Here is a 26,528-nt window from a genome sequence, read left to right on the forward strand (position 1 = left end):
CGGCATTGTGCTAAAACCTTGAATACAGAAAATACAGGCCTACCTAAAATCGCAGCACTGTCATTATGCATGTTTATTCTCTTCGCCATACATCACCCCTCTCTGTGTATCCCGCTGCATTAACGCACGTCGCCACGACTACAGCGGCGCCACGACCGGAATAGCAACGCAGTTTTGTAACCATGAATATTAATGAAACACAAATCCCAGAAATGTCATCTAAAATCGTCTTGTCGATCACGCGGCGGCGTTGTCGCGGTGCCTCGCGGATTTTACCGAGGACGCCGTCCCCGGCCCCAACCCCCCCTCGCCGGCGTGATGTGACGACAGAAAAACAAACGCATGACAAGAACGTGTGAGAGCGTTACCGGATGACGCCCGACGTGTCTACACACGCATCACAACGCCGTCGAATGAGGACAGAGGTGTGTGTGTGTGTGTGTGTGTGTGTGTGTGTGTGTGTGTGTGTGTGTGTGTGTGTGTGTGTGTGTCTTCTGCAGCTGTGTGTGTATGTTATTCTGTAACGGGAGGGTTAGGCAGAACCCAAGTGCACAGACAGACGACAGTGGTAGAACAGTCTCAAGGATTTATTCTCGTACAGGATCGAGCAGGCAGAGAGCAGACGGTGGGTCAGCAGACGAGGAGTCGGCAACGGCAGGGCAGAAGAGCAGATCGGGAGTCGGGAACTGGAGAGCAGACAGACCGACAGGGACTCGACGTCGGGCGGGAGGTCAGGCAGGCGGAGGGTCGATAACAGGAAGTCAGGCAGGTGGATCAGGAGACGGGGACAGAGGAGCAGACAGACCGACAGGGACTGGACGGCCGGCAGGCGGTCAGACAGGCGAGGGTTTGTTAGCAGGCAGTGGAGTAGACAAAGTCAATCGGGAGTTGCGGGAAAGCTCTGAATGAAACCAGAGACATTCTGGCAAGGACTGAGTGAAAGGAGAGGGCTGTTATAGGGGGAGCACAGGTGAAGGTGGTTGGGTTAATTAGGGGAGATCAGGGTGGCAGGCAGGTGAATGGGAAAACCAGGGGCGGACCGTGACATATTTAGCTGTTTGTGTGTGCGTTTTCGGCATCTGTGTGTGTGTGTGTGTGTTTTCTGCATCTGTGTGTGTGTGTGTTTTATATCTCTGTGTGAGTGTGTTTTCTGCATCGGTGTGTGTGTGTGTGTGTGTGTGTGTGTGTTATGCCTCTGTGTGTGTGTGCTGCAGCTGTGTGTGGGTGTAATGCATCTGTGTGTGTCTGTGTGTGGGTTATGCAGCTGTGTGTGTGTGTGTGTGAGTGTGTTCTGCAGCTTTGTGTGTGTGTGTGTGTGTGTTATGCCTGTGTGTGTGTGTGTGTGTGTGTGTTCTGCTGCTGTGTGTGTGTGTGTGTGTGTGTGTGTGTTAGAAGCTGTGTGTGTGTGTTCTGCACCTGTGTGTGTGATCTGCAGCTGTGTGTGTGTGTGTGTGTGTGTTAGAAGCTGTGTGTGTGTGTTCTGCACCTGTGTGTGTGATCTGCAGCTGTGTGTGTGTGTGTGTGTTCTGCAGCTGTGTGTGTGTGTGTGTGTGTTCTGCAGCTGTGTGTGTGTGCTATTCAGCTGTGTGTGTGTGAGTGTGTGCAGCGGGGGAGCTCTGCAGGCACACTCAGCGCGGTCACGCTGAGACTTTGTGCGTCTTAAACTCTGTGTGACTCATGGCAAGAGTGGGTTTTCTTTTTTTAATGACTAGGCATACTAGCACATGATCTCATACGACGCACATACACAGACACACACGCTGCTAGGGGTTTATACCGGGGCGAAGGCCATTGTGTACATGAACAACATGCATCTTTGAAGGGGCCTGCATCTTTTAAACCAAACCCGTCAGGGAGGGTGGTGGTGTGTGCGTGTGGATATATGCCAGTGTATATCCGTGCCTGACTGTGTGTGTGTTTGTGGATATGTCAGCGTGTATCTGTGTCTGACTGTGTGTGTGTGTGTGGAGATATGTCAGTGTATATCTGTGTTTGCCTCTGCATATGTGTCAGTATGTGTGTGTCTGTGTGTTTGTGTGTATGTCTGTGTCTGTCTACCTGTGTGTGTGCATTTGTGTTTGCGTGCATGCCTGTGTGTGTCTTCATGTATGTATGTGTGTGGGTGTGTGTGTGTGTGTCTGTCTGCCCGTGGGTGTGTGTGTGTGACAGTATATGTGTGTGTCTGTGTGTGTTTGTTTGTCTACCTGTGTGTGTGCGTTTGTGTTTGTGTGCATGCATGTGTGTGTCTTCCTGTATGTATGCATGTGTGTGTGTGTGTGTGTGTCTGCCCATGTGTGTGTGTGTGTGTGTCTGCCGTGTGTGTGGGTCAGTATGTGTGTGTCTGTGTTTGTGTGCATGCCTGTGTGTGTGTGTGTGTGTGTGTGTGTGTGTGTGTGTGTGTGTGTGTGTGTGTGTGTGTTTGTGTGTGTGTGTGCGTTGAGGCCTGCTGCTGGCCATCCAAGCAGACAGGTGCCAGGTCACATCAGCTCCCTGCTCCGCTGGTCAGGTGGTACTCATGGTCCGCGCATTATGGGGACACAAACACACACACGCACACGCGAACACGCGTACACACACAAACACACACACAGACGCTCACAGTCACACAAACACACAGGCAGAAACACACACACAGACACGAACACAGGCAGACACACACACACACACACAGCTGCATAAAAAGCACGCATGCAGACAAACACACACACTGATGCATAACACACACACGCACACACACACACAAACGCACACACACACACACACACGTTTAACACAAACACACATATGTATAACACACACACACAGAGCCATAACACAATCATATACACACTGATGCAGAACACATACAGACACATTGACCCTAACACACACAAACACACACACAATGCACACACACACACACACACACACACACACACACACACACAATGCACACACAAAGACATACAAACAGCTTGGCAGAGTCACAGTGATGCCCATGGACAGATGTTCTCAAACTGATGTGAAAAAAAAAGAATCTCGCAAAGATAAAAGCACAGCCACACACACACAGACACACACACACAAACACACAGCCACACACACAGCCACACACACACACACACACACACACACACACACACACACACACACACACACACAGCCACACACAGACTCACTGACTAGGAGGAAGAATGAAAGAACATGTCCAGATATAGACACATGTTTTGGTGTGTGTGAGTATGTGTGTGTGTATCTTTTCTTTTTTGTGCAACTCTGTGTGTGGGTGAGATAAAGCGAGAGAGAAAGATGAAATATAGAGCATCACGCCACACCAAGCGGTTGATTTGATGTGCTCTGTCCACACACACACACACACACACACACACACACACACACACACACACACACACACACACACACACACACACACACACACACACACACACACAGAAACACACACACACACACACACACACACACACACACACACACACACACACACACACACACACACACACACACCCCACTCGGTTGATGCCAGAGCTGGGACCGACACAGAGATAAAGACAGAGCTGTCGAACGGAACACACATTAACAGTTGAACACACACACGCACACACACACACACACACGCACACACACACACACACACACGCACGCACAGACATACACACGCACGCACACACAGCGCATTGACAGGACCTCCCTAGGGACCGTGTCAGTGGTTGATGAGCAAAATGATGACTCTCTCCCCTCTCGCTCTCCATCAGTCATCCTTTCATCCTGCTCCTAATGTATTCACACACACACACTAAAACAACAAGGCTAATCGCCAACGTTGTTTTACCGGTCGAGGACAGCAGAGTGAAGTGGAAATAACACTGTCTCTCCAACAAGCTGGTGTGTGTGTGTGTGTGGTGTGACCTGTGTGTGTGTGTGTGTGTGTGTGTGTGTTTGTGTGTGTGTGTGTGTGTGTGTGTGTGTGTGTGTGTGTGTGTGTGTGTGTGTGTGTGTGTGTGTGTGGTGTGATGTGTGTGTGTGTGTGTGTGTGTGTGTGTGTGTGTGTGTGTGTGTGTGTGTTACTTACAATATATCTCTGCTCTGTCAAACCCACTAGCCCCCCCCATCACAGCCCCAAAGCAGAGGTAAAGTATGTCAGGTGTGTGTATGTGTGCGTCTATATACGTGTGTGTGTGTGTGTGTGTGTGTGTGTGTGAGTAAATCTGCTCATTTAAACACATATATACATGTATATCTAATGTGTGTGTCTCAGTGTATGTCTTTGTGTCTCAGTGTGTGTCTGTGTGTCTCAGTGTGTGTCATTGTGTGTCTCAGTTTGTTTCTCATTGTTGGTCTGTGTGTACTTGAGTGTGTGAGGGTATCGTTTTCATAAAAGACGGGGTGAGGGAGGGATGGTAATAGAGGGAGGCTGGGTGAGAAAAAGGGGGAGAGGAGAGTGGTGGAGGGAGGAGATGAATTGAGGTTGTTAGTTCTGACAAATGCACTTATTGTAAGTGACTTTGGATAAAAGCATCGGCTAAATCCCCCAAATGTAAATGTAGTTTGAAAGCAATAGTTCAGTGTGTTGTGTGAGCTCATCTAAGGTGAGGACTATTTTTGCCTCCTATCTTTTTACAAAATACATTGAAAGGCTGGAAATGTTTCAAGTACCATTGCAGCAGTACCGTATTAGGTATGTCATATATAGTCCTTACTTTAGTTCCTCTTGCGGGAGTGTTTTTTAACAATGCTTCATCAATGCAGAATTTGCTCTTTATTTCTCATTTATTAAAGCTTTAACGTTGCGATTATATTAAAGTGCTAGCTTAAGGAACTTAAAAGCTGGATAGGGAGAAGTTAAATGGTTGCTATGAGGAAAGGCTATTTTCAAAAGCTCTACGAAGGATACACACACACATGTCTAAGTAAGTATACATATATCTTTGTGAATGTACACATCGTTAGCCTCATAGCATAATATTTTCATATTTTAAGGTTCATCTTGTGTTTAGCGTCAAATAGATGACTGAGGCAGATAGTGTTTCTGGACTGTATGAAGCACTCTGATTGGCTGAGGATATAGCCAATGAGGCACAGTGAATCGAGTTTGATCGAACTCTACTGCTGCTGATTCACTGTGTGCCTCATTGGCTATATCCTCAGCCAATCAGAGCTCTCTCTCTCTCTCTCTCTCTCTCTCTCTCTGTGTGTGGGGGGTGCTGTCAGAAGGCTTCTGATTACGGCGGAGGGGTTGCTAATCAGAACCGAGGGGACACGTCGCAGGGGATGCGACCAGCAAACAACAACAACGACAGTGACTGACCTCTACATGCCCTGCATACGCCTGCTTTACCTCAACGCCTGAGTCACCTCAGTGTGTGTCTGTGTGTGTGTCTCAGTGTGTGGCCTGTGTGTACTTGAGGGTGTGAGGGTACGTTTTCATGAAAGACGGGGTGTGGGAGAGATGGTAAGAGAAGGCGGCTTGGTGAGAAAAGGGGGAGAGGAGAACAGGAGCGTCGCTCGCAATTGAAGACATTCGGGGCTCTAGGCCCAGAAGTTTGTGAGAGAGAGAGAGAGAGAGAGAGAGAGAGCTCTGATTGGCTGAGGATATAGCCAATGAGGCACACTGTGAATCAGCAGCAGTAGAGTTCGATCAAACTCGATTCACTGTGCCTCATTGGCTATATCCTCAGCCAATCAGAGTGCTTACTCTAGCCCAGAAGTTTGCGTCCTTTTAAAACGGGGGTTCGGGCTGATGAACATGCAATTGCAACGTAGTTTGAGAAGTAAAGGAAAGACCAATCGTCATGTCTGACTCACGTCGGGGCAGGCCTACTGAGTAGGTTATTGTTTCCGTTAAGGATAGGGAAGTGCACCACATACACCAGCAGCCAAAATGAGACAGTAGAAAAGACTGTAGCCAAATAGTCATGCGCCTACCCGGTGGCCCGGGTTGAATTCACTCTGCGCGGGTCTCCTGAATCTGTGCAAACTAGAGCAGCACTACACCGCAATATCGCCGTGATGCGCTATGCATAGGGAATCAAATTTGCAACATTTTGCAACAAATGATTCTAAATCTGCCCATAAATGTACAAGTCAGAATTTTGTGTTTTTCACTGGCTACAATATTGCATCTGTTAGTTGTCAAATTTGCTGAACAAAATGTTAAACTTTAATAATTGTTCATACTCAACTTATATGGTCCATTTATTTAAACCCTCAACAGCATAACCATACAGCTTCGCCACATCGACGGGAAAACACGGCGCACGCAACGTACATCCATGGAATCAGCCCTTCAAAAGTCTGCATGAATCGTATGACAACTGGATGGCAGGGGATGTGGACAAGGAATACACCGCAGGGGGGAACATGAGAGCCCCAGCTCGCCGCATACTAGTAGCCTGGGTGCAGTGGCGGTTTTAGGCACGGGCGAACCAGGCAGCCGCCCGGGGCGCCATATTTGTGGGGGGCGCCAAATCACATGGGGCGCGCCACGAGCAGTGAAAAAAAACAACGCACTGCGTAGCGGTTATCAATGAAGTACTACATAACATTGTGTGGGGAATAGGTATTTTGGCGCCCCCTCTGGCTGCAGGCACACACCTGCTCGTTGAGAAGGTGCCGTGGACAGATGGAATGAAACCCCCACTTAAGTCCGTAGGTTCTTAAATAATACATTTGATAGTATTTCCCATTGTTCCTGAGCAAGAGTTTTGTTCGAAAGTTCAGTGATAGAAACAAATAAAAGCATGGGCTAGTGAAGTTTTAGGGTACCACTGTCATGCACGTGTCAAGTGGACCGGGTTGAATTCACTGCAGGTCTCTCTTCTTATATCCATCTTACCAAAGATATTTTATTACTGTCCATCTCAAAACTCTGATCTCACTAAAAGGCTGGCAGCCCAAAACAGCATTATCGACGAGATGCGCTATGAATAGAGAAGAAAGAATACCAACGTTGAATTTGCAACATTTTGCAACAGATTTTTCTAAATCTGCCCATACACGAAACGTCAGAATTTTGCAGTTTTCACCCGCTACAATGTTGCATCTGTGGCTGCTGGAAATTCAACCAGAAAGAAGTAAACTTTTTTTTTTTTTTGACGGCACTGTGATCCGGGGCTATTCCCAAAAGATCCGGGGCTGTAGCCTCGAGTGCCCAGGTCTAACGACGCGTCTGGAGGAGAGTGGGGGTGGGAGGAGATGAATTGAGGTTGTTAGTTCTGACAAATGCACTTATTGTAAGTCACTTTGGATTAAAGCAGCTGCTAAATCCCCCAAATGTAAATGTAGTTTGAAAGCAATAGTTCAGTGTGTTGTGTGAGCTCATCTAAGGTGAGGACTATTTTTGCCTCCTATCTTTTTACAAATTAGGCCTACATTGAAAGGCTGGACATGTTTCAAATACCATTGCAGCAGTACCGTATCAGGTATGTCATACATGGTCCTTACTTTAGTTCATCTTGCGGTAGTGGTTTTTAACAATGCTTCATAAATGCAGAATTTGCTCTTTATTTCTCATTTATTAAAGCTTTAACGTTGCGATTATATTAAAGTGCTAGATTAAGGAAATTAAAAGCTGGATAGGGAGAAGTTAAATTTCAAAAGCTCTACGAAGGACACACACACACACACACACACACACACACACACACACACACACACACACACACACACACACACACACACACACACACACACAAACACACACACACAGGTCTACATACAATCTATGCATGAGGCAAATGCCTACACACTTAACAGGCCGTCGACATTATGTTTGAAAGAATATGGCAGCGGAAAGTTTTTAAGTGGCAGGGAATCTTGAGCTGTTTAATTTAATTAAAAGTTTTATGTTCGACCTGTCAGTTTGAGTTTCAGTTCTCGCAAGAGGGTTTGAAAGCAAGGCAAGACACAAGTCTTGCTTGAATGTGATTGCATGATGACAATGCTGCTGGTGTTTTTTTTATCTCAGTTTCTATTGAATCGACGCCGGGGTCATTTAGTTGATTGCAACACAGATAGGAAAATCTCATCAACGCAAAAAAATATATCACGCAGCAATTCAATATGTAATTCCTCAATCAGCTTTTTTTTGTCTTCAAAGACTTGAGGCATAATTTAAAGTCTTTTGAAGTTCAGCCTCTTCTTTGATATGAAGAACAATTCCCCAAATTGACTTTGGCACTGCACTTAACCACCAGCGATCCTTTTAGTAAAACACTCAGAGGATCTTGGCATATCACAATCCTGGCTGCCGAGGTATTGACATTCGTGTCCGAGACTTCATTTCTCAACCTTCGTGTTTAAGCAGCTAATTTACAGCTATTTTGTGTGTTTTTTTGTGCGAAACGGCACAATTAGGTTCATAAAAGGATAGCGGTGACACATTGAGAGAGACATAATGACACATTTGAGCCACACAGCTATTTTACTTCTTGCCTTTGTTGTGCTTCATTTTGGCGTGAGCATCTACATCAGAGACGCATTGAGCTGGGAATCAAGTGCTGACTCCTCGCTTGACGTCAACCTTCTCCGACGACGAGTGGTTTGCGGGCGGTTTCGCGGTTAGACGACAGGATAACAAAAGAACAAAAGCGTACGTTCCACTAAAATAAGTATTTTGTTTGTTGTGCCGCAAATTAAAGTCACGGGAAAGTGGTTGTCTAAAAAAGAGCTTGTTAGTCTAAAGACCTCATCGTGAACGCAATCGTACACCCGTCGACTCCTGACGAACACGCTTGTTTGTCTAAGAAGTTTGTCTGAGAAGTTGAGTTGTCAGAACATTTCCGATAACCGCGCCGAAGGTTCGTCGCAATTATAGTGACGGGCAAATAGAACTCGGTGATGCTGTAAGAGGGGCTGATTGGTGGTGGGGGGGGGTGGCTGGGTGGAGGAGGGGAAAGAGGGGGCAGTGGGTTGTTCGGGAACGGCGGAATGGTTTCTTGTTTCATCGTAGAACGACGGAAGCCTATATCGTTGTCGTCAGTTCCCACAGGTGCGATTCATAGGGCAGGTGTCTGAGTGACATCCGCACTCTGACCTTGGCCGCAGCCTGGAAATTCCCCTGGAGGGTAACCTCTTCAGCGTGGAACAACTGGGAGCTTTTAATGTCTCGAGCTTCGCTGGCGGTTGAGATCATAACGCCATGGTGAGTCTCTGCAAAATAAAAGCATGTTTTCCTACCTTGTCCATCTACCACTGAAAAATGGTCAAGATTAAAATGCGTTACCTCACACCCCGATGTATGATAAACCTCTGGTAGGGCTGAACGGTGTGACAGCTGATTATACTCCGTAGCGACAACACCTTTGTGGGAAGCGTCGATCAGAACGTTCAAACGAGAACACGTCTGTCATGATATTATGTTCCTCTCCTGTCATAAATCCTGCGAATCCTGCCGACGACAAGAGTGCCTTGCTTGTTTTGTCACTCTTGTCACGATGCAAACGTACTGATCGATCCGTAGACACCCAATCACACTCCTTCCTTCCTCCTCATCCTGCTTTAATGACAGGGAAGTGACTTTTTCTCCAGGGAAAAAGGCCACATTTCGTTATCGAGACGCGCTGTGAATGTCATCCTCACGATGTCTGTGACAGTTCGGGAGCCTGTTATGCATCGTCGGCCGTGTGCAACGTCAAACTCCGAGACGGCCTGTCTGTATGTCGGGTTGGTCTGCCTTCCTGGAAAAAGGGAGGGAAGAGGAAGCTACGGCCAGATGTAGCTCACGTAGCTTAGCTTCTTCACATACATTTCCATTCTGCTGCATATTTAAGAGAAGGAAAGCGCAGGACTTGCGTTTAACACAACGCGATGCCGGCCTTTCCCCCCCGACAGGAGATGTGAGGTGTGCCGACATGAATTATTTTGTAGCCTGTAGAACGGCACAGCACTAAGCCATCCACCGGCGGAAATTTGAGTGACGTACCCTGCAGTGATTGAGGGTGGATTAGTGAACGTGTGAGGAGAGCTCGTAAATAGACACACTAGTCGGAAGACTCGTGGGAACACCTTAGTATCGGATTGATAGGGCGACGTCCTGATCCTGCGCTTACTGTATGTTAAAGTCGAACCACCTTAAACCCTCTGCCTTTAAAGGGCCCCATTATACAACCAGGTGCAATGCTGATGAGCCTCTACAAGCCACGTCATAACCTACCCTCTGGGGACATCAAACATGGGATGTTTGATGGAGGGTTAAGCCGTACCGGTGGGTTCGGTCCACTGGGGAGGCTGGGAGCTTGATCCATCTGTCCTTAATCTGGGCGGACACTCCCGTGTGTGATGTCACCAGTGGGTCGATTGTGAAACGGCTTGTTGTGGCTCATCAACAGCACACCACGTGGTAAAAGGGGCAATTTCAGATTTGGTCATTTTGAAGAGGCTGGCAGGCTCACCTGCAGAGGCCCTGACAGGTGTGTCATTTACGTTCAGAAGACACTTTTATCCAATGCTACTTACAGTAGGTACATTTGTCAGAAGAAAAATAAACAACAATATGTCACTGTGGGTTCAGTAAGGATGTTGTTAGAAGTGCCTAGCACTAACAATCACTAGGTTAACCCATTCCCCGTATATAACAGAGATGGCTAGGATAAGATGCTACGCAACAAAAATGTGTCGCATCCATCTGTGTGTTTCTAGGTTAACACATTAGCCAATCAGAGGTGATGCATGCCATGGCATTTGTTCAATACAGAGGGGGTTGTATACCACACCTCTCGACAGCTATGCCTAGTATGCATCAACGTGTTCATGTTGCTTTAACGATTGTTTTCGCCAGAATTTTTCCTACTTATTACACTGTTATATCACAGAAAAAGAACATTGGCACACAAATGTAGTCAAACGGAGGTCAGAATGAGTCACAGTTTCAACAACCTTGGACGTGAGAGCAAAATCGTACTTCTCTAGTGCCGTATTTAGTAAGTGCGTGTCCTTTTCGTCGACACAGTATCGACGCTTTGCCCAAGAGAGTGGGATGGTTAAAACATGTATTCTTGGCCCTGGAGTCACCTATGCACAAGCATTATGTTTTTTAAATTCATATTTATTTCGATGTTTCAATGTTATCCTGAAATGTCCTGCATTTCAACCCTTGTGTAAACGATGTGTGCTGCTTCGATTTAATATTGTCATTGAGAGGAGCACACTGGCCTAAGTAGAACCTCTTATGATCTTCAACACAGACACAAAGTATGAATGATGCGCACACCCTCTCATTCCAGCCGTTTAAAACCTCTTCCCTTTTCTTCTTACTTTATGTTGCTGAGATGAAAATAATCTGCTGTTATTATATTTTTCAGGGGGAATTATAACATTACCCATTGTCGTTCTAATTCCGGCATCCCCATCCTCTGTTTCCATGGTGAGCGAACCTACACAGACGTAACAACAGGTTTTCCTCCATCAAAGACGTACAAATTACACCCTTTGTCCCTTCAGTCAGAAGAGTTACGGAGTTACGGCTCTCCGAGCGGGCCACAGTCTCGCTCGGCAGGCTTCTTCGGGATTACAGTATTGACGTGTTGACATTCATATTTTTCCTCTCCATGATTGCAAAAGTGTGTTTCTCCGTTTGTTTGGCGTTTTAATTACCGCCCAAGAATCTATGACCTGGTTTTATTCATGAGGAAACAAACAAAATACAGATAAGATAGATAACAACCTCAATACTACAGAGGGGAAATTCCTTTGTTACAACAGCCCAGCATCAGGGGAAAACACAGGCTAAGATACAATACAAAAAAAGTACTGAAAGAATGACAACGAAAATTGACGCTAAAGTAAACGCTAAAGTAAATGCTAATGAAAAGACAAACGAAACAAGGCAAATAAAACAGACGGTAATCCAATATGAATTATAAATTATAAATTTAGGCTAAGTAGCAGAAGGTTTGTTTGTCCAGTGGGATCAAAGTCTCGGAGCTAAGAGAACAGGCTGCCAAACCAAATCCCTCACAATGCGACGGTGGCCACCGCACAGCAGGTTCAAAACCCCGGGTCGCTGAGGCAAAGCGTTTCCCAAAGATGAAAGTGTGTCCGCTTCAGTTATTCCCCCCAACGCATCCTTAATCAACGGCGGAGCACTGCACTCATACTGCAACCCCCAGGGAGACAGAGAGAGGGAGAGAGACAAGACAACTGTTCGCTAAGAGTGCCACTCTAATTAGATAAAGCCCCCCCCCCGCCACACACACAAAGTAAAGCCTACTGGCTTCAGTTCTGTCATGTCACAGTGTGTCACTGTCAATATGATTACCACATTGTATTGTATTGTAGTGTGTGTGTATATATATATATATATATATATTGTCACGACCCCCATTGGATATTCAAAACGGCTCTCTGTCTAGGCAGGAGTCGAGACACATGAGTGGATACTGTTAACAAACCACAGCTGGCAGGCAACTAGCTTCCGGCCACGTGTGCAGTGACTCACCTGAGTTCCTGGCGAGCTCTGGTCCTTCTCTCTCTTGTTGAGGGATAGCCCAAGCGTTGGGGTAGCCTGTCCTGTTGGGTTATTGTTTGACATATAACATAGACGAACACTTGACAGACATACACCACAAAGGAGTGGTCCCGCTCCCTCCACGATCAGGAATCCCTGATCGTGGTACTGTGCTTGTATAAGGGTGGATAGGTTTGACCAAATCTTACGGTTTCTGGGTGTAACAAAGTCTGGCCACCATGCTGTCTCACACACACACGCACGCACGCACGCACGCACGCACGCACGCACGCACGCACGCACGCACGCACGCACGCACGCACGCACGCACGCACACACACACACACACACACACACACACACACACACACACACACACACACACACACACACACACACACATATATATATTAATACAGACACAAATACAGTTTGCAGTTGCCTGGCAACTGCCAGGCTAAGGGGAAGATGTCCTCTTGTTTCCAAAGCCTACCCTCATGGAAACAAAACAAAACAAAAAACTTAACGAGACAAAGAACAGAAATGCCGATGCAATTATCTAGATGGCTATAATTAGCTAGAGGGCTAGTTAGCTAGATTAGTGTCAAGCTCTGTGGCTAGTTATTTTAGAGCTAGTTAGCTGGAGGGCTACTTTGCTAGATGGCTAGTTAGCTTGATGGCTAGTAAGCTCGATTTCTAGCTTGCTCAATCGGTAGTTAGCTAGATTAGTGTCAAGCTCAATGGCTAATTATTTCAGAGCTAGTTAGCTATAGGGCTGGTGAGTTAGATGGCTAGTTATCTCGATGGTTAGTTAGCTATAGGGCTAGTTAGCAAGAGGGCTATATAGCTTGATGGCTAACTAGCTAGAGGGCTAGTTAGCTAGTTGGCTTGTTATATTGATGCCTTGTTAGCTAGATGTCTAGTTAGCTCAATGGTTACTTAGCTCCATGCCTAGTCAGCTCGATGGCCCGTTATCTTGGTGGCTAGTTAGCTCGATGGCTAGTTTGCTTGGTGGGTAGTAAGCTAGAGGACTAGTTAGCAAGACGGCTAGTTAACTGGAGGGCTAGTTTGCTCAATGGCTAATTAGCGAGAGGGCTAGTTAGCGTGGGCCCTGTGACCGTGCTACCCAGACCTTTGAAAGGCTGCACCGATCGTACTTCGGAGGCAACTGTAACATCCAGTCCAGCCTGAGGCGAGAGGCAGGCAGCGCTGCTAACTCTGCTTTATCTGAGGCAAATTGGGCGGAAGGGAGCGCGTGTGTACTGCGTGTGTAGTGCGGGTGTAGTGCGTGTGTGCAGTTTGTGTGCTGCCCGTGAGAAGAAACGCATGTCTGGTGTCAGTAATAAACAGAGCAGCTGTTTCTCTTTCTCAACGTGTGTCGCACACACACAGGATGTGGTGTGTGTGTCGGGGTGGCAACTGACCTGAACTGAAAACTGAAAAGGCATGCGTGGGTGTGGACCTGCGTGTGTGTGACCATGTGTATGTGTGCGTGTGTGTCTTCTGCATGCGTGTGAGGATGTGTATGTGTGTGTGTGAGCATGTGAGCATGTATATATTCTGCGTGTCTGTTAGCATGTGTAGGTGTGCGTGTGGGTGTGTGTGTGTTTCTGCGTGCATGCGGTGTGTGTTTCTGCGTGCATGCGGTGTGTGTTTCTGCGTGCACGCGTGCGTGTGCATGCAAGAAAGGGACGGAATAATTGTTGACCGGCCGCTAACCAGTTGCGATGGCTCGTAAGCAAACAGAGGCTCCGGGAGCAGGGATGCATCCTGGGTAATTAACACATCTCCCCCTGAAGGGTGAGGGAAGGAGGGAGAGAAGAGAGGCGGGGCGGGGCACGGCGACTCTGGGGGGGGCTCGGACAGACATGAGACGGGGGGACAGTTGGACAGGGGGACAGAGGGAATGGAGGACCGAGGGACAGTATGGGGGCTAGGTTGGTATTACGGGGAGGCTGGGAGAGGTACACACACACACACACACACACACACACACACACACACACACACACACACACACACACACACATACACACACACACACAGACACACACAGACTCACAAACACACACAAACACACACACACACGCACACGCACAATCACACACAAATGGATGTACACACACACACCCACAGACAAACACACGCAGACAAACATACACATACACACACATACAGGAGTACACACAGATGCAGACGTGCACAGAGACAAACACACACAAAAGGCTGACGCACACGCACGCACGCACAAACACACACACACACACACACACACAGACACATAAACCCACACAACAACAGATGTACGTCAACACACACACACACACACACACACACACACACACACACACACACACACACACACACACACACACACACACACACACACGCACACACACACTGAGGACAGATCAGGGGCGATGGGACAGGTAAGGGCGACACACTTGATCATGGTGTGTGAAACAAAAGGAAACGAAAACAAACACACAATACCCCGGGGAGGGAGTGGGAGAGGACAGGGGAGACGACACACACGCAGACACACACACACTGGCACACACAGACACACACACACACGCAAACACGAACGAGCACACACACACACACACACACACACACACACACACACACACACACACACACACACACACACACACACACACACACACACACACACACACACACACACAGGCGACAAGGGCGGGAAATGGAGAGTTGTACTTTGTACCAGAAAGAGACGCACGCACACAAACACACACACACGCACACACACACACACACACACACACACACACACACGCGCACACACACACACACACACACAACTGAGAATAACCCTTCTGACGTACTTATCGTATGTTTGTTCGTCCTGGCACTGAGTGTACGCACTTATTGTGTCTTGTACATTCTTGCATTTGATGTTGACACTGTTTGTACGTTTGTAAGTCCTGGGACTTAATGTATGCACTTATTGTATGTTTGTATGTCTCGGCACGTACACATTTTTCTTAGCATTGTTTAAAAAATGCCAAACCTGATGAAACAGTGAGGAAGGCTAAGTTCTCCGCCTCACTGTCCTTCACTTGGGGGGGGGGGGGGGTTGTAGCTGGTCGTGTTTGCTCCTCCACATAAACGTGTCTCTTCGTTGACGTGTCTCTGTGTTACCTAGCAAACCGTTGAATAGAAACATTACGCAAAAAAGTATGACATGGATTTGTTTTTCATAAAATCGAGGACATCGATGTAAAGCGAGTTAAAGTTGTCTTGTTATTATAAATTGTAATGTATAACGTATAATAATTTGGTGGTTTGACAATAACGGCTGTTTATGTTCTTAGTTAGGCCAGTTCGAGACATGATGAGAAACAGCTTACAGATGTCCTGTAATTATCATAAGTAGTAACATACTGTATAGTATTCTCTCTTTGTTAGTTACCATGACGTACTTATATTCTTAGTATTCGGCCCAAGTGGGAATCAAATCCAATTCCCTGGCAGTGCTTACGCTTAGCCTTGCCATTGCTAAGGCTTAGCCTTGCCAGTGCTAACGCTTAGCCTGGCCAGTGCTAACACTTAGCCTGGCAAGTGCTAACGCTTAGCCTCGCCAGTGCTAACCCTTAGCCTGCCCAGTGCTAACGCTTAGCCTCGCCAGTGCTAACCCTTAGCCTGCCCAGTGCTAACGCTTAGCCTTGCCAGTGCTGAAACCTAACTTAGCCGGTGCTAACGCTTAGCCTTACAGCCAGTGGAGCTAGGTAGGAGGACCACGGCTGTCGCATCTGTTTGGAAAACATTTCTTAACATCTTTGTATTCACAATAAAAAACGAAAAAATATCCCTCAAGGGGAGGCCTCCGTTGGACCACTTCTCACCCACACAGCGGGACCTTTCCGCCCACCTCCTGTATGCTGGGGGTCCTGTTCAAAGGGCAGCTGCTGGCTGCCTGTCACCAACAAAACAACACGTTTAGCAACGGATGTTTTCACCGTACACCGTACACCGCTTTCATGGTCCGTCGAGGGCGTGGGGACGCCGCTTCATGGGAAAGGTTGGTGTTGGAGCTAAGGTGTTTCGTGGTGAACGGGAGACTGGCTGTAATGTCTCACTGGATATATCTGTATCTAATATGTATATCTGTATCGATATTATATATATTTGGTATACATTTTTATTCATGTTTTATATATAATTTATACAAATCGATATCTATATTATATCTGTATTTGATATACATCTATGTCTGTATTTTTTAATTCAAGTGATATATGAAAGTCATGTCACAATATATGTATACAAAATATATGTATGTAAAATATGGTATAGATGTGATTTATATTTTATGTACATATATTTATGTAATTTTCTTTTTATATATATCATATATATTTTATATGCATCCTATCTGTTTTTTTTGTTTCAAGTGATCTTTCAATAGATTCCTAAAAAAGAAACGTGAAAAATATTCATTCATCCTTTAATTAACATGGTCACTATGACCAAGTAAATCCAAAAAGACACACCTCATAAATTACCTATAATTTATTCATCAAAAAAGTAAAGTCTCCCCCAAAAATAAAAAAAACCAATGGCTAGAGACCAAAAAAGAAGGACATGGCAGAGGCAAAAAAATAAATAAAATAACGAGCACGGGGAGATTCACGGCCAATTATAAATTATTGGCGCTGCTTTGTGGAGCAAAATTCACAAACACACAGAGCTTCCTTCCTCCAGAGCTCCGACTGTGCCACATGCTCCAAAGATCTGTCAAACTAATTAATTTCAATGTCCAACTGGCAGACCGCAGCCAAGTCGCTGAGATCAAGATACTTGTGTAATCCTCCATAGGAAGGCGACGCTTAGATCCTCTTAGTGCCACTGCGGCTTAAACGCAGCTCTCGGATGCCGTTAGAGTTCGTAAAATGTACGTGCAATACGAATTCCACCGCAAGGAAATTCAAAGCGGCGTGGGAGTGAAAGTCAATCCCGCCCACTTCTGGGGATCGAACTAGCCACCTTCCGGTCACAAGTCAACCTGCTCTACCTCCTAACCACATGCCGCCCCATACATACAATAAGTGTGTACATTAAGTGCCAGGACATACTATATACAATAAGTACGGTCAAGTCAAGTCAACTTTAATCATCTATAGCACATTTAAAAGAACAACAGGGTTGACCCAAAGGGCTTAACAAATAAACAAAACAATGACAATAGTACACTAAAAATAATTGTATAACATGGGGACATCAGGGGGGAGAAAGGAAAACAATTATGGTAGGTTGAAAGCTTGGGAGAAACGAAAAGTCTATAAGTTGGACTAATAGCAGTCAATTCTGGGAGAGGACTTAATATATAAAGGTAGAGCATTCCAGAGTTTGGGGCAACAACAGAGGAGGCCCTATCACCCTTGGTTTTAAGGTGTGTATTGGGGATACAGAGAAGATATTAGTAGGTCACCTATGTATACCTGGCTGCCAAACCATTGAGGGCTTTGAAAAACAAAAACAAGGGTATGCAGAGTCTAGGTGGACTCTGAACAATTAAGTCTTGAACTTCACTTCTGTATTGAAGCAAAGTTCCCTTGAGTGGGGGTGGAGGGGGGGTCGGGGAGCTTTGAGAGTCAGACCGTAGGACAGCCACCCTCAACCAATTAGCCCGGTCCCCTACTCCTCCACAGCTCTCAGGGGGCTCGGGGGGGTGGGCAGAGGAGGAAAAAGGTAAACACTAGGGACAAGTGCTCATCACAGCGGTGGACAGATGGAGGGCTGGTGGCTGGAGTGGCTGACAGCAGAGCACGTGGTGTGGAGTGGCCCTGGGCACAGAGTGGCTGAAAGGGGCTGAGTGGAGTGGGAGAGAGAGAGAGAGGGGGAGAGAGAGAGAGATAGAGAGAGAAAGAGAGAGAGGGGGGGAGAGAGAGAAAGAGAGAGAGCGAGAGAGAAAGAGAGAGAGGGAACAGGCAAGAGAGAGAGAGAGAGAGAGAGAGAGAGAGAGAGAGAGAGAGAGAGAGAGAGAGAGAGAGAGAGAGAGAGAGAGAGAGGGAACAGGGGAGAGAGAGAGAGGGGGAGAGGGAACAGGGGAGAGAGAGAGGGGGAGAGAGAGAGAGGGGGAGAGAGGGGGAGAGAGAGAGAGGGGGAGAGGGAACAGGGGAGAGAGAGAGAGGGGGAGAGAGAGAGAGAGAGGGGGAGAGAGAGAAAGGGGGGGAGAGAGAGAGAGAGAGAGATGGCGAGAGAGATCTGCGTGTGGGTGTGTGTGTGTGTGTGTGTGTGTATGAGTGTATGAGAGGGAGAGCGAGTGTGTTTGTGTATGTTTGTGTTTGTGTGTGTTTGTGTGTATGTGAGAGAGAGTGTGAGAGAGGGTTCTGTGTGTGAGTGTTCTACTTCCGTGGGTGAATGTGTTCTACAGCATTGTGTGTGTGTGTGAGTGTGTTTGTGTGTGTGTGTGTGTGTTTGTTTGTTATGCTTTCGGCACGGCCTTTGTTACCCGAAAATGTGTCACACAACTTCACGCAAACAGTCATTCCACAACCTAAACAAACAGCCAAATTCCTCCGCATCCACTCGTGGTAAGGTCATCGTTATCACCCATTTGCATGCATCAAACGTTTCCTTCTGCTAATTCCCTCAATGCCGAGGGCCTCCTCTCTTAATGTAATTGAAGCGTGCTGATGAAAGAAGGCGAGAGTGAATCTTTAGTTTTACAAATGAACAAAATGCTGTTGGCAGGGGAACAGGTTGGTCGGGGAGACTTCATAATGGCTTCTGTCGCTTGCTTCCTAATCGCTACCGACAAAGTGCCTTCGAGGGGGTGGATTAGCGCCACGGTGGACAAACATGATTTCCCTAACGAGGAAACCTGTGCATGTTGCGCGGTGATGATAGGTCGTCTTTAGCGGTCGATGGCCCTTGTCCACCTAGCCGTCATCTAGGTCCATAAACAAGAGCTAACGCTAAGTCCCCCGCTAGCACTAGTTTCCCGCCAAAATAGCGTCTCAAACCAAGATAGCTGCAGGTGAATAAAGCCCATTAAGTTCTTTATTGCCCACTAATGATAGAGAAGGCCAGCTTTGTAACTGGGTGGTTTTAAAGTCAAGGGTACAATTTAGAAACACACAGCGATCGCCTTGAGCCGTTGCACAATGTCTACACACTTGACTGGACCCTTTACTGCTGGATACAGAGTGTACCGAAACATCGCGTACCAAACCGACATCATTAAAACGTTGTTGTGGATGTTATATCGTACGATAAGCATTCGGCGCCGTCGGCCTATATTCCGGGCTCCAGGATGGTCGCAGTCACACACACAAAAAGCACACCCATCCTATTTTAAATCCGGGGATACATGATTCATACTGATACCCACAGCACGTGTCAACACATTTTTGGGATTTGCCCAGGGACTGCAGAAATGGAGCAAACAGCAGAATGACGACAGGAGGAATTATAGCGTCGGAGCCCCTGAAGGTTCGGGGTTCAATCACCCAAATCTGCTACCTGCAGGCCCCTACACCTGTTCCAGATTTGCGATCTAAATTTACTGTGAGTGGATATTAAATTAATTTAAATAAATAATATAAGAAATAACTTTGCTTCTTCTGCTAATGTTTACTTTTATTAGTCCTTATAACAGTAGCATACATATCCATCCACACAATAGCATACATATCCATAGCACAAGTATCTATGGGTAAATGATTCAGAATCATACTCATCTCTGTGAATGACTAACCAGTAAGAGTAAGAGGTCGTAGAGAGAGAGAGAGAGAGAGAGAGAGAGAGAGAGAGAGAGAGAGAGAGAGAGAGAGAGAGAGAGAGAGAGAGAGAGAGAGCATGAAACCGTGGAAGAGATTACAGCGGAGAGAGACAGGGATCTTGCGACGGCAGCGGGATGGGGAGCGGGAGAGACAGAAGAAGCCTGCAAGCCAGGGCCAATCGGAGGAACCGGAGCTATTTATAGAACCCAGCTGTGTGAGTCATTGTGCTGCCGTTAGGAGGAACTGAACGTAGTAGACTTTGGGATGTGGCTGGCTGGCTGGCTGGCAGGCTGGTGTGTGTGTGTGTGTGTGTGTGTGTGTGTGTGTGTGTGTGTGTGTGTGTGTGTGTGTGTGTGTGTGTGTGTGTGTGTGTGTGTGTGTGTGTGTGTGTGTGATAGTGTGTGTGTGTGTGGGGGGGGGGGGGGTATGGATGTGTTTCAGAGAGAGAGAGAGAGAGAGAGGGAGTGTGTGTGTGCGTATATGAGTGATTGCTTGTTTTCGTGTGTGTGCGAGTGTCTGATCGAGGTGGGTGTCGTGGCCGATGGGGGGGGGTGGGGTTGAACCCAAACTCTCTCCTGCGTGACATACATCCTCTTTGCTTTGAAGATCATCCATGCCTATATATTGATGAGTGCCGCATGAAATATGTACACCGAGGCTGACGGAGCCGCAACGGCAGCGGCCGGATTAGCATAAAGCTTCGCGAGAAATTGCTCTTAATTTTTCTCTCTCCACCTCCTGCCTTGATCCTGCTGTAGCTGCTCTAGCGACTGGGGGCTTATGTTCTGCTCACCGGCGCAGCACTGTGCTATTCCTATCGGTGGGTTTTAGCCGTTGTGCTATCACACGTAGCGCTGCTGCAGCAAGTCAGCGAGCCAAAACCAGGGGGAACTTTTACTTTTACTTTCGCTTTCAGTTTCAGTTTCAATTTTGTAGTTTTTGTCTGTTTGGATTGTTGCACTGTGTGTGTGATCGTCAAAACACATTATATGTTTTATACTTATTATACTTATATTAAGTCAGAGAGCAAATGCTTTTGTTAAAAGGGCGTACAAGTCAGAATGATGCTCATGCACAAAACTCACACATTTACATTTACATTCAGGGCGTTTAGCAGATGCTTTTATCCAAAGCGTCTTACAATAAGTACATGCGTCAGAAGAAATAGAAACAACAATTAATGGCTGACGGTACAGTTAGGATGTTCATAGAACCAAGTGCAAAGTACTAACAAGCAATAGGTGCACCCATTCTCTGTATGCAACAAAAATAGCTAGGATAAGACACTACTATTTTAATTATTATTTTTAAGTGCAAGAAAGTACAACATACAGTAAGTGAGTACATTAAGTGCCACACTGTGTACAGTGAAGCCTATGCATTCACACACGAGAACTTTTGTATTACTGACCGCCTGATGACTCTCAGAAATGGGTTTTCTAGGAATAGTAATCCACAGAACAGTGTTTTCTTCCCTTCTAACAGTGAATTAGAACAAGATGAAGACTGAACAAGATGAAATCCCATGACGCTCCCATTGTGAAACAATTCTCTCCTGGTGATAGAGAACGATTAATGAGGAGAAGAGGGGCACTGACTGTTTCTTCAACACTCTGGGTTAGATCGTTTTTTACACTCTGTTCAACCCCCGGCCCCGGCTGGTTGCCAAGGTCTTTACGTTCTTTCAGTGAGGTATACACGTTACATATTTAATCTGGCTACTGCACACACAAAGAGTCAAACACCACTTTCTCTTCCTCTTGGAAACGCAGGGACACAGATAAAAAATAGTGTATTCTTATTTTAACACTCTCTTTCTTGGTTCAATTAGATTGGTTTTTATTATTGTGTTGTTGCATTTTATAGATTTTCATCCATCCAGAGATACAGTGGTGTTCGTATGAGAGAGATTTCATCTCCTTTGGCTCTCTTCATCCCCCCAGAAACCCGAGCCCCGCACGGCCAAGGAGACGGTGAGAATTATCAAGGCAGTTTGAGAGACCAGCACGTTTGAACTCTGTTCCCTCTCACTCCCTCTCTCTCTCTCTCTCTCTCTCTCTCTCTCTCTCTCTCTCTCTCTCTCTCTCTCTCTCTCTCTCTCTCTCTCTCGCTTTCTCTCTATCTCTCTCTCTCTCTCTCTCTCTCGCTCTCGCTCGCTCTCTCTCTCTCTCTCCCTCTCCCTCTCCCTCTCTCTCTCTCTCTCTCTCTCTCTCTCTGTTAATCATCTCCCCAGTGCTGTTCGCTTCCCTTCCCATCTCCTCCGCAGACACCGTCTCTTCCTCATGCTCTCATCTCCTCCTCAACCCCCCTTCCCGGAAACCTCCCTTCTCGCTCTCTCTCTCTCCCCCCCTTGCCTATTTTCCTCCCGCGATTACCCCAGATCTAAACTCCATTCTCCCTCTCAATTTTGACTCTCTTTACATTACTTCGGCGCTAACTCACCCTTCTGTTCTCCAGCTCTCTCTCTCAGTTCATTTTTCAGGATCTAATCTCTTCTACATCATCTCAGACAAGCTCCTCCTCTCCTCTCTCTTTTGCCCGTGCCTCCCCTGCTCCCTCGCTGCAAACTCTCGACTTCCCACCATTTTCTCCTCGTAGCCAATAGTTCATAGCTTGTATTTAAAGAGGTGATGAGGCTGTTGTGTTCGGGACCCCGTTGACGTTCTCACCGTCAAGGAAGAGGGAGGAAAGGCATTACTTTCTGGAGATGATCTGGTTTGAAGATATGTTTTAAGGAAGGTCTCTGTGACAACCGTTTATTTTACTATTGTCGAACTTCCGATTGCAACGCTTGAAGAGTTGTGGTTAAAAACACTGACGACTTCTGAGTGAGACATTTTTTATTTTTTTTTACATTGAGGCAGGCTACTGAGTTGTACATTTGAAAAGGCTAACTTCCAGTCTAATTAACCAATGGTAGTAGCATTAACTTTAAAGAATTTGACAGTTTTCTATTGACGCTAGTGGCAATTTAGTTTTGTTCCCAGAATAGTTTTGTTTCCAGATTACTAACCCTAACAAAATCATATTCGGATTTAATTCAGTGAGAGAAAATTCCATTATACCGAACAGGATGAATGACCAAAAACTAAACATGAACATTGATACGGGGAAGGGCAGAATAAAGCCAGTACTTAAAAATATTTGTGACAGTTTTATCGGAGACCTGAGGATAAGTGTGTGAGTGCGAGAGCTGAGTTGTTCTTCACACCCTAGCGGTGTTCAGTCTATCACAAGCGTAAGACCCACCTGGCTCCTGTGCGCACCCTGCCATTAAACGATTAGCTGCTGAAACAGAGGGCGTGCCATGACCCACGCCTTGAAGCCACAAAGGATGAAAACAGATAAAAGCAGAAGAAGAGCCTCCCTATATATTGAGTAGCAGTTTCCTTTATGAGAAAAATATGAAGGTCAGTCGAGGAAGGGACACAACTGTTTCTCTGCAAGGTTACATCTCTTACGAAATAAGAAATAACTGTATTTTCCGAATAAGCTGGCAGTGGCCCATGGCTCAATAGATCACCTGGCTCAAAGCAGAAAAATGTTTGGCACCATCTTCACAAGCAAACTATGAACTCGAAAGCTGATATTGACGTGATGTCCCTGTGCTTAAAAGGGATAGAATCTAATTTTTTCAACAAATTTCTTCAACAGCTTCTCCGAACATCATCTGACTTTGTTTAGACAAAATAAATTCTCTTCTCTATAATTATGTCCTGTCTTGTTACGGCGAAATCATAATCCGCCCTCCCGCCAAAGACCCAGTTGTCTGATGACTAGCGACCCGATAGCTCAGCTAGCTAACACCCCTCTCCCCCAACCCCACCCCACCCCTGCCCTCCATTTCACTTAGACCTGGGCATGAATTATTCAAACATTCATTAACCTCTGCAATTTACCCGCCGTCCTGTCCTGCAGCGTATGCAAACGAAAAAAAATATCTATTTGCGGAGGACAGAGAATGTTTAACTTAATTTTTGATGACCTCTTTGGTCCCCCGAGAGAAACCGCAACCAGCCGCCATTTTGGCGATAGTGCAAATATTTTTTATGTTTTTTTAGCAAGGCTTATGGATTAGATGCCTCCTGGCCACGTTTTAGTCGTTTTTTATAGAAACACAGGTACAAACACACAGACCTGGAAGTGTAATTGAAAGTGTAAACATTTACCTCCTTTGCCCTGTGATGTTATGGGAATGTATTCTCCGTATGAATTGCCAAGGAAACACCCACCTTGGACATGCACAGAATGCTACACACATTACTAGAAAAGCTTGCGTTAACCCCCGTTTTCCATGAATATTTGACGTGTGAAATATTGCTTCACTTTAGAGCTGTAGCAATGCCCTTAATCCTGGGGTGTTGTGTGTGATAGCACAATGTAAAATACATTTCATTGGAGCTTTCGTAGGGTCAGAGTCATGGGGAGGGGAAAGCACAAAAATGCAAATCTGGTTTACAACTCAGTGGTCTTTGAATGGAACGCAAAAATGTTCCTGTAAAATGTCTAATTTTATTTTTTTTATAAGATACATATTCCCAGAGAATAATGTTATCCTACATGTCGCCTTGTGTTTAGTGACAAAGGAGCCAGATGCAATGAATACATTACGTCTCATGCCAATGTCAGTGACAAAAGTATAAAGTCGATTACGTTCACATTGTTCAACACGATCAGATCGCATTCGAACAAAGATTTAATCTTCACCTTAAACCTTGACTTTGGCATTGGTCAAAATAATAATCGATCGTAGCAAATAAAAGACATCTATTCATATGTAAATGCCACACCGATGCTAGATATTATGTAAAACATGGTATTAGCGGGATAACACCGGTGGGAACGGGGTAAGCTGATGCTTTGGGATTTGATTTGATTTGTTTTGATGGAAGTGTGGTGTGAGCATCTCAAGTTTATGAGGCCGATGTTCTTAATTAGTATCCGTTGGAATATTAAGGCCAAACTTAACATATCACATCCATTCACATTATTCATTACGTTAATCGTTTACATTTTCAAAGTAAGGTGTATTCAGGTTGATAAAATATACACAACAATTTTGTTACAGTTCAACTACATAAAAAAAATAAGAAATTGAAAATAACTTTCTGTTACTCAGGCTCATAAATCCAAACAGACTATGGACAATTTACGAAGCAAAAAAAATGTAATCATGTGCTGATTGATCCGAGGTTTGCCTTCTACGCTCGGAGGCAAGGTGAGTGGTAGTTTACCAATTATACCGCTGGCTTAACACCATGTTATCGGGGATTGCAAACGGAGGTCAAGGAAGTCCCAGCTCGTCAATAGAGAATGAAAGGGCCTGGTTTTGCTGTTGCGTAAGATTGTTCAGCCCGAGTGAATAACGTTCCATGAAACAGATCACTTTTCTCAGAATATAGCTCAACCACAACGGGTTCCGTTTTAAACGGCCGCCAACGGCAGCCTTTGTGGTGTTGATTTATTCATTGTTTCTTAGTGTACCTCCAATTGTTTTGTAGCGAGGGAACAGAGGATGTGAGAGGACACCGGGGTGTATCTATGTGGTGTTTCTGTGGTTGGTGGGTTGCCCGTTGTTTGTTACTTTGGGCGAAATTAATTGCTGCTAAATGCTACTTCTTTAGGACTATGATGACTTATTTGTTAAGGATACATTAATTACCAAACCATCTGCCTCGTAGCATAATTGCCTCAAGTCATATTTTGGCCAAATTGTGATATCTAACCTAGCTCTACTCTCCTGACGCTGCTTTTCATTGTGCCTCATTGGCTATATCCTAAGCCAATCACGGTGTTTGTTACATTCCATAATTCCACCATCTGCCTCAGTCATTTATTTTACTGAGGCAATAATGACATGAGGCTAACAATATGACAGCTCAACGTTTTAAGGCTTTCATTTGGTACTTTGTGTTACATTGTTTTATCGTCCAACTGTAAAGTCCAAAGTTGTAATGGTCGAGGAGACGGCAAGCACGCTATTCCCCTACAGGCTGAACGAGACAAAACAAAAGTAATCGAACACAGGCCATCTAGAGATTGAACTCAAAATATGGTGAAATAAAGAAACACTACAACAACTTTCCTAATATAGCTCTTCAGAATAATGTTGTAGCAAATAAACAATAATGCATTTTTAAGATAAACATGAGAATGAACAAAAAGATATTAGACCAGCATCTCATTATAACTGAAAAGGGCAGAGCAATGGGTTATAGATGATAGAGTGAAAATTCTCTTTTTTTCTTTCATTTTGAAGCATTATTTGACTTATTTACTGCATTAAGCATTTCTTGACACTTTACTGCAACACATATTTATAACCATTACACAAC

The sequence above is a fragment of the Gadus morhua genome, chromosome 4, assembly GCF_902167405.1.
Source record: "Gadus morhua chromosome 4, gadMor3.0, whole genome shotgun sequence".
Taxonomy (NCBI): domain Eukaryota; kingdom Metazoa; phylum Chordata; class Actinopteri; order Gadiformes; family Gadidae; genus Gadus; species Gadus morhua.